The following is a 13,711-nucleotide window of genomic DNA, read 5'->3' on the forward strand; positions in this document are numbered from 1 at the left end:
TGACACCATGCCCAATAAAGTGAACTGCAACAAATTCTCTTGCCCTCATGTTGGGTAGGATATAAATTATGCCAAGGGTTATCTGTAGTCTGAGGAATTGCTGCCAAAATACTGGAGTGACCATCTGAAGTCGTCTCAGCTGCAGCAGCTGGGGTACACAGATAATCAGCGTGAACTAATTCAGTTCATATATTTGCAAAAACATTACAAAATTATCAAGCTAGCATCCCAAGAGTATAATTTTTTTTATACATCTTTTTGTGTTATTAGTTCAACACCTACAGCAATCAGGACTTTACAGCCTTCCATTCTTACTCTTATAATCCCTTGTCTGAGTACTTGAATTAGAAAGATTCTTGAGTTAAATGCACAAAATGACATTTGAGCACAAATCACTTTGTATTTTGAGTGTAACAGTGGTGGGATGAGGAGGAGAGCCAGAAGGCAAAACTCATGATGAGTCATTCAAGCTGAATAACTGGATTTAGAGGTCCTATCTCTCTAATATCAGCTGAAATTGACTTATGTAGTTAGGTTTGTTTCTGCAAACTTCAAATAAACTTCATAATGTGATAAAAGCAGAATCTGATGGTTGGGGTATCATGGTCTCAGTTTGCTTTGGTTATTAGCTGTTTTGAGGTACAGATTCTAATTGTATTTTTGTAGAAGATTTGGTGTTTGTCTTAGGAGAACATACAAGCATTCATTATTAGCTTTCCTTTTTTTGCTTTCCTTAGAGAACCAGATTAGTCATTTTTATTTTTGCCAGGAATCATAGAATCATTGGAGTTGGAAGAGACCTCTGGAGGTTGTTCAGTCCAATGTTCCTTCCTGTTCAAAGTGGGGTCATAGATACTTGTCCACTCAGATTTGAACATTTCTGAGGAAAAAGGCTGCACAACTTTTCTTGGCATCCTGTTATTGGTCTATGATGACTGTCAAATTTTTTTGGGGGGGGGGGGGGGGAATGCCCATTGTCTCATTTTTATTTTTTATTTTTTTCACTGGGTATCACTGAGGAGATCCTGCTCTGTTTTCTCTACTAACCATGTCAAACAGTAATACATTATAATAAGATTCTCTGCTCTGAGCCTTCTCATTCCCAGGCTAAACAATCTCAGCTTTTTCAGCCTTTCTTGATGTCAGATGCTTTTCAGGTGCAACTATCTTTGCTGGGCTTGCTCCAGTAGGTCTACATCTCTTCTGTACGAAGAGGAATAAAGCTGAATGGACCTGCAAGTTATGTGCTCATAGACATGAGCCAGAATATAATGCCACAGAGAATAATAATGGTACAGAGAAACCAGAGGTGTCTGTTAAGAATAGGAGAGGGTCCTACAACTTGGTTTAATGCTCTGCCATGTATAGTCTATGTACATTTTGCCAATGATTACCTTGGCACTCCTTATAAGAACATAGAGTTTATATTTGGTTCTAAAGTCCAGCTTGCAGGTTTTGTATAAGATTTTGCAGATGGTAGTAATAGGGTAGGGAAAGATTAGTCAGAAGAGAACCAGTGCAGAAAATGGGGTTTGCTTTTGTGTGTATTTGTGTACAAAGTTTACCTAGCTCATAACTTGCAAATCAATGGTTAAAAATAAGAACTTACGCAACTTAGCTTCTAAAGCAAAGGCAAGAGATTTCTTCTCTTTTGTTTTACTTTGATCATTATTTGTATAGATATGTCTTGAGCAGATGTCAGGTGGAGTTTTAAACTCTGCATGTGAGGCACCGTTATTAAACTTGTGGCAGTTATAGACTGGGAGATGTTAATTTTTTCCAGTTTCAGCTGAGGTTTCTGGATTACTTTACTACTTTTTTCCTTTGCCTACTTTATCTTCCTCCAGGAATGGTTATGCTTTTATTAAAGCTGAGTATTGTAGACCTCATTTTGCTATCAGGCAAATATTGCTGCAGTATGAACTTTATGCATTGTTCACTTCTGTAAGCTTCTAAGTTTACTCAACAGAATATATCTTACTTAGCAACTGAAATCTCTGACAGCTTGTCATGACTAAGAAGTCTTATTTCCTCCTTTTTCTCCCTAATAGGAGAAGGTGTTAGCACTAAAAGGATGATGATGCAAGATAGGGAAAATGCAGTCATGATTATTGCCTTAGTAACATTTAAGCTGTGCATGTTTCAGTATGTGGACAAGTCTTCTGTCAGACCTAGGTATCAATTGTTTTTCTTCCGTAGAAGCCAGTTAATTATTTTGAGAAAATTTTCAAGTCTAAGTTTTAACATAGCTATTAATATCCCTTTCATAGTTGTTCTTCAATAAGATTTCTGAATTTATCATTACTTACCTTCAGGATTTCCTTAAGTGTTTGTTTTTGAAATTCCAGATGTAGTTTATCTAGAATGTGTGTGTTGCTCATAAGACATGAGATATTTTTCTAGAACACTGCCATGGCATAGTTATGAAGCAGAGTAAGTGCCTCAGGGCTATCCTATAATGCTGCATGCTGTTTGGTTCCTAGAGCCACATGTTCTACTTAGTATCTTTGTTATCTTTTCAAGCATTAGAAGAAACTCACTATTCTGCATGTATCCAGTTATTTAGTTAAAATCTCTGGTAAGAGAAAGTTTATAGCAAACCAAGTGCATGCTGTGACTCAAGTACAAAACTCAGTCCTTCACAGGTATTTCTTTTCTCTTCTAGATGAAGAGAGGGCCTACTAATAGGTCACAAAGCAGAGTGAACCAGGAGACAGCTGAGGCTGTATTCACCAAATAAACTTAGCTGTCAAATGTGTTTGGGAGTGTTTCATGAACAGTGGGAGACAGAGGCTCTTTAGGAACCGAGGCCTGGTGGTGGTCATCTGAATTGGTAAGAAAATATGGAATATGATTGATCAAATGAAACTGAGTTCCACGCAGAGAACTGAGTTTTAAGTGTGGAAGTGGTGGTATTTCTTCCTCTGCATTTAAGTGTGTGGGAAAGAAGACTGTTCCTAAGCAAAGGGAAAAGGAAACTGTCCCAAATTTATTAAACTGGTTTCCTATCAGGAGGTATGCATTGAGATTATATGCTTGGCAAGCAGGAGTACATATTTTGGCACATACTTCTTACTTTGTAACTTTAACAGCTTGCCAGCATTGCAGGCAACACGGGCAGCAGCCTGAGTCCCAGACAGTTTGGATTATAAATCCCAGTGTCTGACTGCAGTCAGGGAGGAGGTTCTGTGGGGTTGAATACTACTTGGTTTCCTTGGTTCTTTTTGTGTTTCTAATGCACAGGAGAGAGGGTAAGGAACAGCTGGAGGAGTGGAGAAAATGGTTACAGCAGTAATAAACCTCTCTATATCCTAGTTGAATATCCTGTGAACATTTACCTAAATTTGAGCATGTTCCAAGCCAGTTGCAATGCAACCAGTCATCTGCAATCAAATTGTATCTGAAAGATACTCTTTAAACCATTGTTTGAGTGCACCAACCTCCAGAAGTACAAATGACATTGCCCACACAAACATTCCAGAAATTTTGTATGCAGTCTTTTCTTGCTTATCAAATGCAAAATTTATCCGTGTTCTTTTCACAAAAATACTAATCATATGCCTGAAACTTCTACGGGGCCAAACATCATGCCATGAACTTCAGATTTCAATAATAAGATGCGTATTTATAACTCATTTGACAAGAACAGGGATGAAAATGCAGTTAAGTGTAGAAATGTTTTCTGTTTTGACTTCGTATGGTAGTGATGAATGTGCTATTAAAGTAGATCAGATATTTAAAAAAAAATAAAACTTCTGAAGTTTGAAGAAGAGAATCAGAGACTTATTGAATGGCTTGGGTTGGAAGAAACTTCAAAGCTCACCCAATTCCAACACCCTGCTGTGGGCAGGGTTGCCACCTACCAGATCAGGCTGCCCAACCCTCATCCAGCCTGGCCTTGAACACCTCCAAGGATGAGGCATCCACAGCTTCTCTGGGCAACCTGTGCAAGCAGGTGAAAAGAGCTGATAGAACTGCATGGAAAAGATTCAGAGGGAAGGACTGGATATCCAGTATCCTTTTGGTTTTTAGGACAGTTTTCAGGAGAGCTTAGTACCTCTTGAGCAGTTTCTAAAAACTCCAAATTGTGAATTTATTTATGTTGAAAGTTTTAGGAGTTGGGATAATAGCTACAAAGACAGGTTATTTTATGTAAACTAATGTACTCAGATTTCTAAAGTTGCATAAAATATTCAAACTGCATTAAAGTAATCTTGTTCACTTCCTAAATTAGTTGAATAGAATACAGTTCTATTGAGGTTTTTCAAGAATGTTTTAAAAACTCAGATGCATTTTATTATCCTTCAGTGGAATGAAGAGTACCAGATCATGGAACTGCATGCATCCTTCCGACTTCTATTTTTAAGCACTACTTTTCTTTAAACTCTTTAAGGATACAATCAGAAATTTTATAATATTAAAAGGAACATACTGTCTTTCAAGTTAATTCTTTAGAAATACTGGAGACAAATGTGTAAGGAATGCTTATTTGACTGTAGCAGTTAAATATACTTTCTCTTTTTGATTAAAATGTGGTGTTTGTGTTTAAGGCAGAATTTTTATTTTAAAGCCAATAAGATTCATCAAATACTTGGAATATGTTTAGAATAGATTTGTCTTGAAATGAAAAGGAAAGTTGTCTACTGACATTCTTTTTATAATACATGGCTAATATGAAATTTTATTTTTTTTGACATGTAAATTCCCCTGTTTTCATATCTGGTTGTGTAAAGTGTCTGACAATAACAAATTATGGGTGCTCTTAGCTCAATTTTATAATGTCTGTTAGTCTGCAATTTGTTGTAAGATGTAGCTTTTTAAGTTTGCAATGAGGAAGGCTGCAGCTGCAAAGAGGAAAAACTGATTACTGTGCATATAGGAGCTACTTGTCATCCTTCAAAGGAATTGGATTAATAGAATAATGTGTTTGTTTTTCTTCAGAGAGAGCACTGAAGTGCTGCCAGCAGGACTGCTGAAATAACTGCATAGTATTCTCTAGGCTTCATTATATCTATCATATGTAAAGTGTTTCATATCATATAAGAGTCATGGTTTTGAATACTGCTTAGTCATTAAAGATAAAGAGGAGTCTCTTTTCATCTAGCGTGAAGTCTGAAAACTAACTTAACATCTCTGCTGTGTCTGTGCTGCTTCCTGAACATATTCATAAGTCTAGACTTCCTCCGTGTAGGGAGTCAAAAAGTTCATGAAGCCTGATGTTGATACCTGTAGCTGTCTCTTGAATTAAGGAATCTGAATTTTATTCCTGAGGACTCAGTATGGAACAGCATGTCGAAGCCATAGTTGAAGACAAAAAGTATATCACTGTGATACAGCTTCAAGTAGTAATATAGTTCATTCTTTTTAATTGATGTTAATTAGCAGGAAAGGGATATTGTTTTCAAACTATAAAGGCAATAAGGACTTAATCTGCAAAAACACAAACAGAAAGGCTATCAAAATGGTAAGTGTGGAGCACTTAGCTTGGAGTGCTCGTTCTTGTTACGCTCCTTGAAGTAATGACAAAATGTTATGATTTTCTATTTTAATTGCAGATCTGGATTTCCCTTTGTTTTGATTTGTACGCTGGTCTTGCTGGCTGCAAAAAGCCACTTTCCAAAGTGACAACTCAAACCAAGAACAGCAATATTACAGATCAGCCTCTGGGATTTGTGGTGTGATTGCTGACCATAGCTGTAAACAGGATATTCATATTTTGTCCTTTGAAGGAAAGAAGTAGGTGCTTTAGCTCAACATATTTAGTTCACCTGTTATTTACTTGAATAAACACAGCTGACAATCTAAAGAAACTGTTAGTTCTGTTAGGAGCAGATCTGTTGTACACTTGAAAGCTTTTCTTTTATTTCTTAATAGTCAGGAGTTCAGGAGAGTACAAAAGGTAGAACTTCTACAACAGGCTTCTGTTAAGACAGTTCTTATAAATCTTTTGTTGAGTCTTTGTCTGGGAGAAACTAGTAAATACAGTGGATGTTAATGGGGAGAGTTTATTTTTTCCATCTTCCTTATGATCATCTGCAAGTTAGTTGCTTTAAACACTGTTTGGATGAAGTTAGTTTTTTGTGTAAATTGTGAAGCTAGTAATGACTGTCAGATTGTAGAGAATAATTCTTAAGCACTTAAGAATGAGCCTCTGGCTGAAAAGTACTGGCAACTTGCAGGTATTGCAGATACCAAGAGTGCTACTGAAGACGTCATACACGCAGATTTCATAAAATAACTTAAATATATATTTATATTTATAACCTAAGTGTCTGCAGAATGCAAGTAGCTGATGGCAGCTGTTCAATCAAATGAAGTGTAGCTGTAAACAGACAGCTGTAAAGGTATGAAGAATTTTAAGTGTAGGCTTGTATAGTAATTCCAAGCCAAACAGGAATGCTTCCTGAGGCATTTCTCTGAATTATCTTACTGGAACCTCCTGAATTGAGCTGTAACTGGAAATAAACTTGTTTGGTTTCAGAAGTAGTGTTATACTGATATTTTTTTTTCTTCTCTACTTCCTGTGGGGAAAAACAAAGTTCTACTTAAATGCTTAATGTAAACCCCCTAGTGAAAGCTGATAGAAATGATTATACAAGAGTTTGCCAGACAGCTGCTTTTTTTTTTTTTTAAAATGTCTTACATTAATACTGCAGACAAAGTCATGGCTTTGTTTATTTGAAAGGAGAAGGTATAGACCAAGATTGCCTTTGCTGTATGCTTTTCTTGAGTGTTTTTTGTCCAGGAATCGATTTATAGGTTGGAGGTTGGAGGGCTGGTAAGGTCAGTTAAGCTGCAGCGTGGAATGGAAGGAAGCTTCTTGAGGTAGAGATTCTGTGCCTTGCCAGCTTTAATGGCTCAGAGTACTGAGACTGACATTTGTAGCCTATTTTGCCTATCCATCTTGCCCCATCTTGTGCTTGTTTTTATGATGGTAGTAGAGTAGCATGTCTTTGCAATAGATCTGTATTGAGAAGTGGAGGCAAGATAGAGAAGCTTGGTTCCTGCAGTATCCTGTTTATTATTCTCCTGGATGAAAATGGGTGGACTTCTGTAGTAGGTTGGAAATTGGAACAGAGAGGAACCAGGAGCATGGTCTGAAGGCAGCAGGACAAGGGTCACTGTGTAGTGAGGCTAGGAAAGTCACTGGGATTCCTCAACTGTGGGATGAAGGATGGAAGTGAGAGCGTGTACTGTTGCTGTGGTGAAAAGGAATTGGACTGGAAAAAGCTGCACCTTATCAGTCCTGCTGAGTCCCTAAATTGTTCTGTCCTCCCTCTTGTCCCTTTGTGTGCTGCTCTGTCCCAGTGAATGGTTAATAGTCTTACTCATGTGACTGGTCTTAACAGAATAGACAAATCTTAAAAATCTATGTATCAGCTATATTTAAATCTTTGTGACTTGCTTCTAGAAAATGTGTTCAAAGTAAGTAATATCATGCATCTCTAGGCTTGTTTTTCTTTATATGCCAAAAATTAATAGGAAACAAAGATGCTAGAAATGGGAGAAAAGGTAGAAAGAATATTGAAAAGGTTTGATGCTTCAATAATGTATTCAAAACTTAAAGCTAAGGTAATTTGAGAAATGTGGTGTTTGACCTATGAAAGTGTTCTAGCTTGCTGTTGAAATCAGATGAACTAGCCAAACCAGTAAATCAAGTGTGCAGAAAATGCTCTATTTTGACAAGTCCTCATTCAACACATACTTCATAAATCAAATAAATATGTTAACTAGCACAAACTCTAATTTTTAAAAAAGTAAAAGCAGCATTTGTTTAATACTGGAATGATGGGAGAGTTTGGCAACAGAAAGCTTACCTGCTATTAAAAATTCTACTTGTTAAACTTGTCCTTCCCAGTATTTTTGGAGTGCCTGAATGATCATCTTTTAAAAGTTTTTCTACTTGTTCTGTAGTATAACAATTGAAGAGATTTTTTTTTTGTTTGTAATGTTGCAAGTATGAAAGTTTTAAGGTTGTCCTGATAATGAATTCTGAAATGTAACTAACTTCTGGTGCATGCAGTGCCATAAAAAGATACTTGTCAGTTTTAACAATACCACATACCTGAAACTTTAATTATGTTTACTTCAGTATGTTTCAAAGGCAACATCAGGTTAGACATTCTCAGTGAAGTAAGATGCTGTGTGATTCAAGACACTACCATTTTCTTGAGTGCTCTGCTACTATGAAATGTTTTCACTGCCTTGCATAGTCCAATACAAAGGAGGTGTATTTGCTGTAGTTGCCTGTGACCATGTTGCACTGCTTAAATAGCACACTGGAGTTTAGGCTTTTAGAAGTCTTATAAAAACTGTAGATTTTGACTCAAGTTTGACAGGCATTTCTGAAAAATCACTATAAATCAATGATTTAATTCTGGAACTTAAGACTGCCACAGAAGTAAAAACTGGGAGTTTATAGTTGGTATATTAAATAGGGGGTATATAGTGCGGTACAGAATCTGGCTGCTAGTGTTCCTTTCTAACACAAAACCTTCTAGATCAGAGAAGTAGCAGTAGCGCAAAATCAAGGTTTTCATTTTTCTTAGAAACACTGTTTTAGACGAGAAACCTGAGAGCTTAATTTGTGGATACTTGCTGCTTGCTCTTGTTTGACTTTTCTCTCATTCTTTCATTTTCTTCAGAATTCAAATCTATTAGTCTAGAGAGTGGTAGAATTGCACTTTGAATGCATTAGTCCCAAATGTGTGCTGAATTAGAGATTCTAACCATGACAGTCTTCGTGTGTTTGCTAGTGTTTGCTTTTTGAGGCGCTAGTGTGGCTGACCTAATTGGATAGGAAGCTCCTGCTTTTGTTTGCAGTCTTTTGAGTTCTCGTCAGACTTTAAAATTGAATGCTGATTGAGAAATTACTTCTCATTCTCTTCTTTAAAAAAAATAAAAAAATAAATAAAAAAAATAACAACAGTAACTGTTGGAGCCTGAAAAATTTCCCTGTAAAAAGCACTGGCTTGAATTAAAACAACTTCAGATAGTTGTTACTGTTTTGGAAGGCTGAATAGTACTTGTAGCTGTATTAGTCATCTTTTTCACTTAACGAGAAATTACTCAAAGTATATTACTTTCAGTTAATTGAAACAAGTTATTTCATGATATCAAACACTTCTAGAGGATAATATCTTTAAATGCAGGAATAAATGTGATGCCACAGTTATCCGCATATACACTTTGTTAGACGTCTCTGGTACATTGGATTTCTTCTGGAAGTCATTTAACTACTCTCACAATGGAAGCTTATAAGTAAAGCAGTATAGTTTTTTTTTCCTAATAGTCACAAATATACTTCAAGATAAAAATTACCTAAGCAGCTACCTAGTATGTTGGATCTATTAACTGGATTGTTTTAAGTGATTATGCTTCCATATTAGTTGTACTCTAACTCATATTCATACCTTATTGCTCTAAACAAGAAACTTCTGAAATGTTTCTGTAAGGTATTTCTATAATCCCTGTGTATTGTGAGAACTGTATTGCTGTTTTCATCTGATAAATTGTAGAGAAAAATCTCTTTTTAAAAATGGGATGGACAATGGAACTGTAAGGAGTGGGGTACTGCATGGGTGTTACGCATATGGCACTAAAAGAGGCAGGTGTACATGACTTAATTATTGAAGACAAATATTTCACATACAGTGAGTTTCAACAATTATTGGATAAAAATTACTACAAACGTAGTAAGAATGATTTCCTCTTTAATATTTGCTGTAGCAGACAAAAATTTATATGAAGTCTCATGTAGGAGGCTATTTCCCATGAAGCCGTTGGGTGGATGAGAGATAATGCAGCAATATGCATACGTGCAAGCCCTCATCTATTTTAATTTAAAAGGTGTGTGGATGTTGCTTTCATGTATACAGATGATATGGAAATCTCCAATCTTTTGGTCACTGCTCATACATAAAGATTTCTTGATTAGTAAAGTCTCAGTCTTTTAGTGCTATCTATCTCACAGCTACTACTGATATTACTTCCATGCTTTCACTAACTTGACTGTGTAGGTAGGGTTTGTGAAATGCATGCAGTTGTATTGATTTGGCTTGCTGTTTTGCATCTTCTGACAGTGCATAGTCTTGCAACTTTCAGGCCTTACTGTAGCTTGTGTATCTCCCAACAACTCCTACACTTCCAATGACTTCTGGTCTTCTAGTGTGAGCAGCTGTGCTGCTTGTATTTGTTGTCCTGCATATTGTGAGCTACTATGATGATATCAAGATGTCATCTTCTTCCATGACCACCTGACTTGAAGGACGTTGTTATTGTAATTCTAGTTTTAACATTAAATCATAAGTTAATTAGCTCACTGGCTAACTGTATGTAAAGGCTTAATGGCTTCCCTTTGTTTCTCCTTTGGGAATAGCATGAAAGATTGGGACTTCTAAACTCAGCCTATGGATAACTGGGGAAAAAAGCAGCTTGCTTGTGAGGCGGACTTTCCAGCAGCTTTGTAATGGATCTCTCATGGCTGGTGCATGTGACTGTGTTGTTCATAAATTGACCATGCCTGAGTGCACTGATGATAAAATAAATGAGTGGATTATTTTTTCACAATAGGCTATTATGACTGACAGTGATTAAATTATGAGAGATTGCAGAACACATTCTTTGAATGGCTACAAAGTTGTCTGTTCAAAGCTGCACAGAGTACATCAAGTTTTTGTGCTCCTATTCTAAAAGAGTCAAAGGAGATGTTGAGCAATAGTGACAGCAATGCACGCTGACAGAGTGCTACTTTCAGTTTTGGTGGGAGTTACGATGTCTGAATTGTTAGCTGTTAAGATTGAAATAGGTGCCTGGATCACCAAATATTAAAACGCATTCGTTTCAAGACCTTTGCAAGAGCCACTGTAAGTTGGGTTTAGTTTTCCATCTTAGTACTCTTCTTGGAAAGTGGCTTCAAAATGTCATTCATTATATGGGAAAACATTCTATTTCTGCATTGACTGTATTAAATACAAGTTCATACCCATTCATCCATGCATCGTAATTTCTCAGTTAAGCCTTTTACAATGTCTTTTCTTCGTTAGTGTTCTACTATGTTACTGTATAGTTTCAGAGGGCGTGTGGGAGGGAAGGTTCATCTAGTGGTGTGAGAATCTGAGCTATTTCTAGTTCTAAAGTTTTCTTTGTACAAACAGTGTTCGTATTTAAGTTAAAAATTAAAAAAGCTGGTATTATTTTTGTGACAGCTAATGCAAAAGAAACTGTAACTTACAGGTTTCTAGAGGCCTTTTTTGTATTCTAATTTACAGGATACGGCAGACCTTTATTTAATGCCCAAGATTTCTACAGTAACTTATGTTGTTCTCTAACAATGAATGTTTTGTCAATAAATTGTGATTGACTTGATCTTGCTATTAAATTTTTTCATGGTGAAGTTAAATACCAAAGAAGCTGAGCCTACCAGTCTTGCTATATAAAACCAGGCATTCTGCAAAATGTTCATGTTTATATGTAGCCTCATCCTCTGAATGCACATAGCCAAAGGTTAGCCTGGACTACGTAACAAACATCTTTGAGTATTTTTAACATTCAGTATTGCAGTATGTAGTAGTCTTAGTTTTGCTTCAACAGAAGCATGATAGATACCATTAATTCTTTTCTTTTTACGTTTTTGTTCTTTTTGCAATCAACTTATGAGTACATGGCAAATGGAATTCTGTGCAAAATTGAAAAAAATATATATTTATATATATTGTATTCACTTAGTACTGAGTATGTGAGTGAGGGTGTAGACATCTCAGTTGTCTGATACTTAGAGCAATGTTATCAGCACAGATGTGACTTAAATGTTTTTCTCAATAGGCATTTATAAATTCCTATCTTATCTGTTCTCCTATCGGTCTCCTTTTTTAACTTAAGAAAATGGAGGGAGAGAGAGAGAGAGAGAGAGAGAGAGAGAGAGAGAAATGAAACAATGTCTGAATGAATACATTTCTGTCCAAAAATGATGCAGATATTGAAAGGACTCTTTCCTTACTTAATCTCTTTTCCATTGTATTTTCTGTCAGGGTGAATCTTTGTTACATATCGCTCACTTTTTAGCAGGCCTATAGCTGCCATCCTTGTAGATCCTACTTATGTGTCAGGCTTAATGTGTTTACTAAACTTTGTGTATTATTATTTTCACATACTCTATCTTATGCAGGCTGACCTGAGATCTCCCTCCTAAAATGATTACATTTTATGGCTATGTATTAAATTCAGACAAAGGCAAATAATGTGGCTCATGGAAGTATGCAATACAAAGCAATATTGCTGGTTGCTGCTTGAGGTCAGCCTATTTGGTCTGGCACAGCACCCCATGCACTAGCTTGTCTGCATGCCAGCCTTCGTTCCCTTGGGACACTTGGCCTTTCACTTCCTGCAATAAAAATGAAGCACTGAAGTAGAGAACTTTGGTCTGCCAGTCTTGTGAATGGTTTTATTAGTCAGTATGTCAAGATACTGAGGGAAATAACACAAGTGGAGGAAAGATATAGTAAGGAGAGAACTTACACCTTGTCTCATACATCTTTGTTTAATGTGATTGTTCTGATGGTCTTGAGATACACTTTGATACAGCTGATAGGAGATATTTAAATGTTTTGCACAATGCTAGTAAACAAGGAATAATGTGTAGTAATCCGTGCCATGCAGGGTACTGGAATGGCTAGGTTGGCTCTTCTAGCTGTTATCTGTTTGATTTGTAGGGGAAAAATAAATCTTCATGGGTGATGCAACATTGAGAAAACACCAGCTCATAGTAAAGAGTTGTTTGGTCTTCATTCAAAGTTCATCCAGTATAAAGGGGCATCACCTGGTTGTGATGTCTATTGGCAGGGTGGAACTATCACATGCATTTTGAAATGCTTGTGCACAAAACTGTTCCTGTCTTACTCATATGCTATTCAACTGCAGGCTTTGTATGAAAAGCTTCTTTGGAGGGCTCGGTATCCTGAAATGAGACTTGCAAGAAGGATGCAAACTAGGAAATAAAACTAAAAAAAACTTCATTGAAACTCTACCCTACTAATTTTCAGAATTGAAAACCTAAATTCAGAAGACTGATAGCTCAGTTATGTTAGTGCATCTGTACTAGTAAGCTTATCCTGCCTTAAACTTCTACCAATCCTGGTAGAATCTGTAACACTACATCTTAACCTTCATAATAGGGGTGACCTTCTGATAGAGTAGTGTCAAAGCAGGAGGGAATCAATGGAATTGTCTAAAGGATGTGCAAGAGACTAGGGAGTAGAAGGGGAAAAAATTTGCAGCTTTTACTGTAAATGACTGTCTATTAAAATACCATCAGCATTTTCACTGTTGATATTGTGAAAGTATGGTAAGAAGTGGAGGGAAGACGATTAATTTTAAAGCTGTTACATAATAGTTTAAGGCTTCTGATCTGTGACTTTTCTCAAAAACTAGTTAATTCATCTTGACTTAATCTCTTGTTGGTTAATACGCAAGCATGGTAAGTGATTGTGTGGACCCTTGTGTTGCCAATTCATGAGAAGGAATACTGTCCTCAGCCTGGTAAACAGCTGGGCCTCTTAAATTAAAAAGTTTTGTAGCTAGGACTGTTACTTTTAAAATCAGATTTGAGGATAGTAATCCATTTTCTATGTATTTCTAATAAAACCATGTCTTTCCAAAACTGTTACCTCAGTGGTGTAGTTCTCATGTTCTATGCTGACTTTGAAAACAAATT

At 36.4% G+C, this 13,711-nt stretch overlaps 1 protein-coding gene across 14 annotated transcripts in view; it reads left to right on the forward strand.

The window, feature by feature from the left end:
- EPB41L2 (erythrocyte membrane protein band 4.1 like 2) overlaps nucleotides 1–13,711 on the forward strand; it is a 103,466-nt gene that overhangs the window by 13,281 nt on the left and 76,474 nt on the right. Inside the window, exon 3 of one of the 14 annotated variants that reach the window (XM_085217292.1) lies at nucleotides 2,666–2,833. The exons of the other annotated variants lie outside the window; for them this stretch is intronic. The gene's annotated coding sequence lies outside the window, so the exon portion shown is untranslated. The remainder of the gene's footprint in view (nucleotides 1–2,665; nucleotides 2,834–13,711) is intronic. 14 annotated transcript variants of the gene reach the window in all.

The sequence above is a fragment of the Meleagris gallopavo genome, chromosome 2 (assembly GCF_905368555.1).
Source record: "Meleagris gallopavo chromosome 2, MGAL_WU_HG_1.1, whole genome shotgun sequence".
In the NCBI taxonomy this organism is placed as follows: Eukaryota; Metazoa; Chordata; class Aves; order Galliformes; family Phasianidae; genus Meleagris; species Meleagris gallopavo.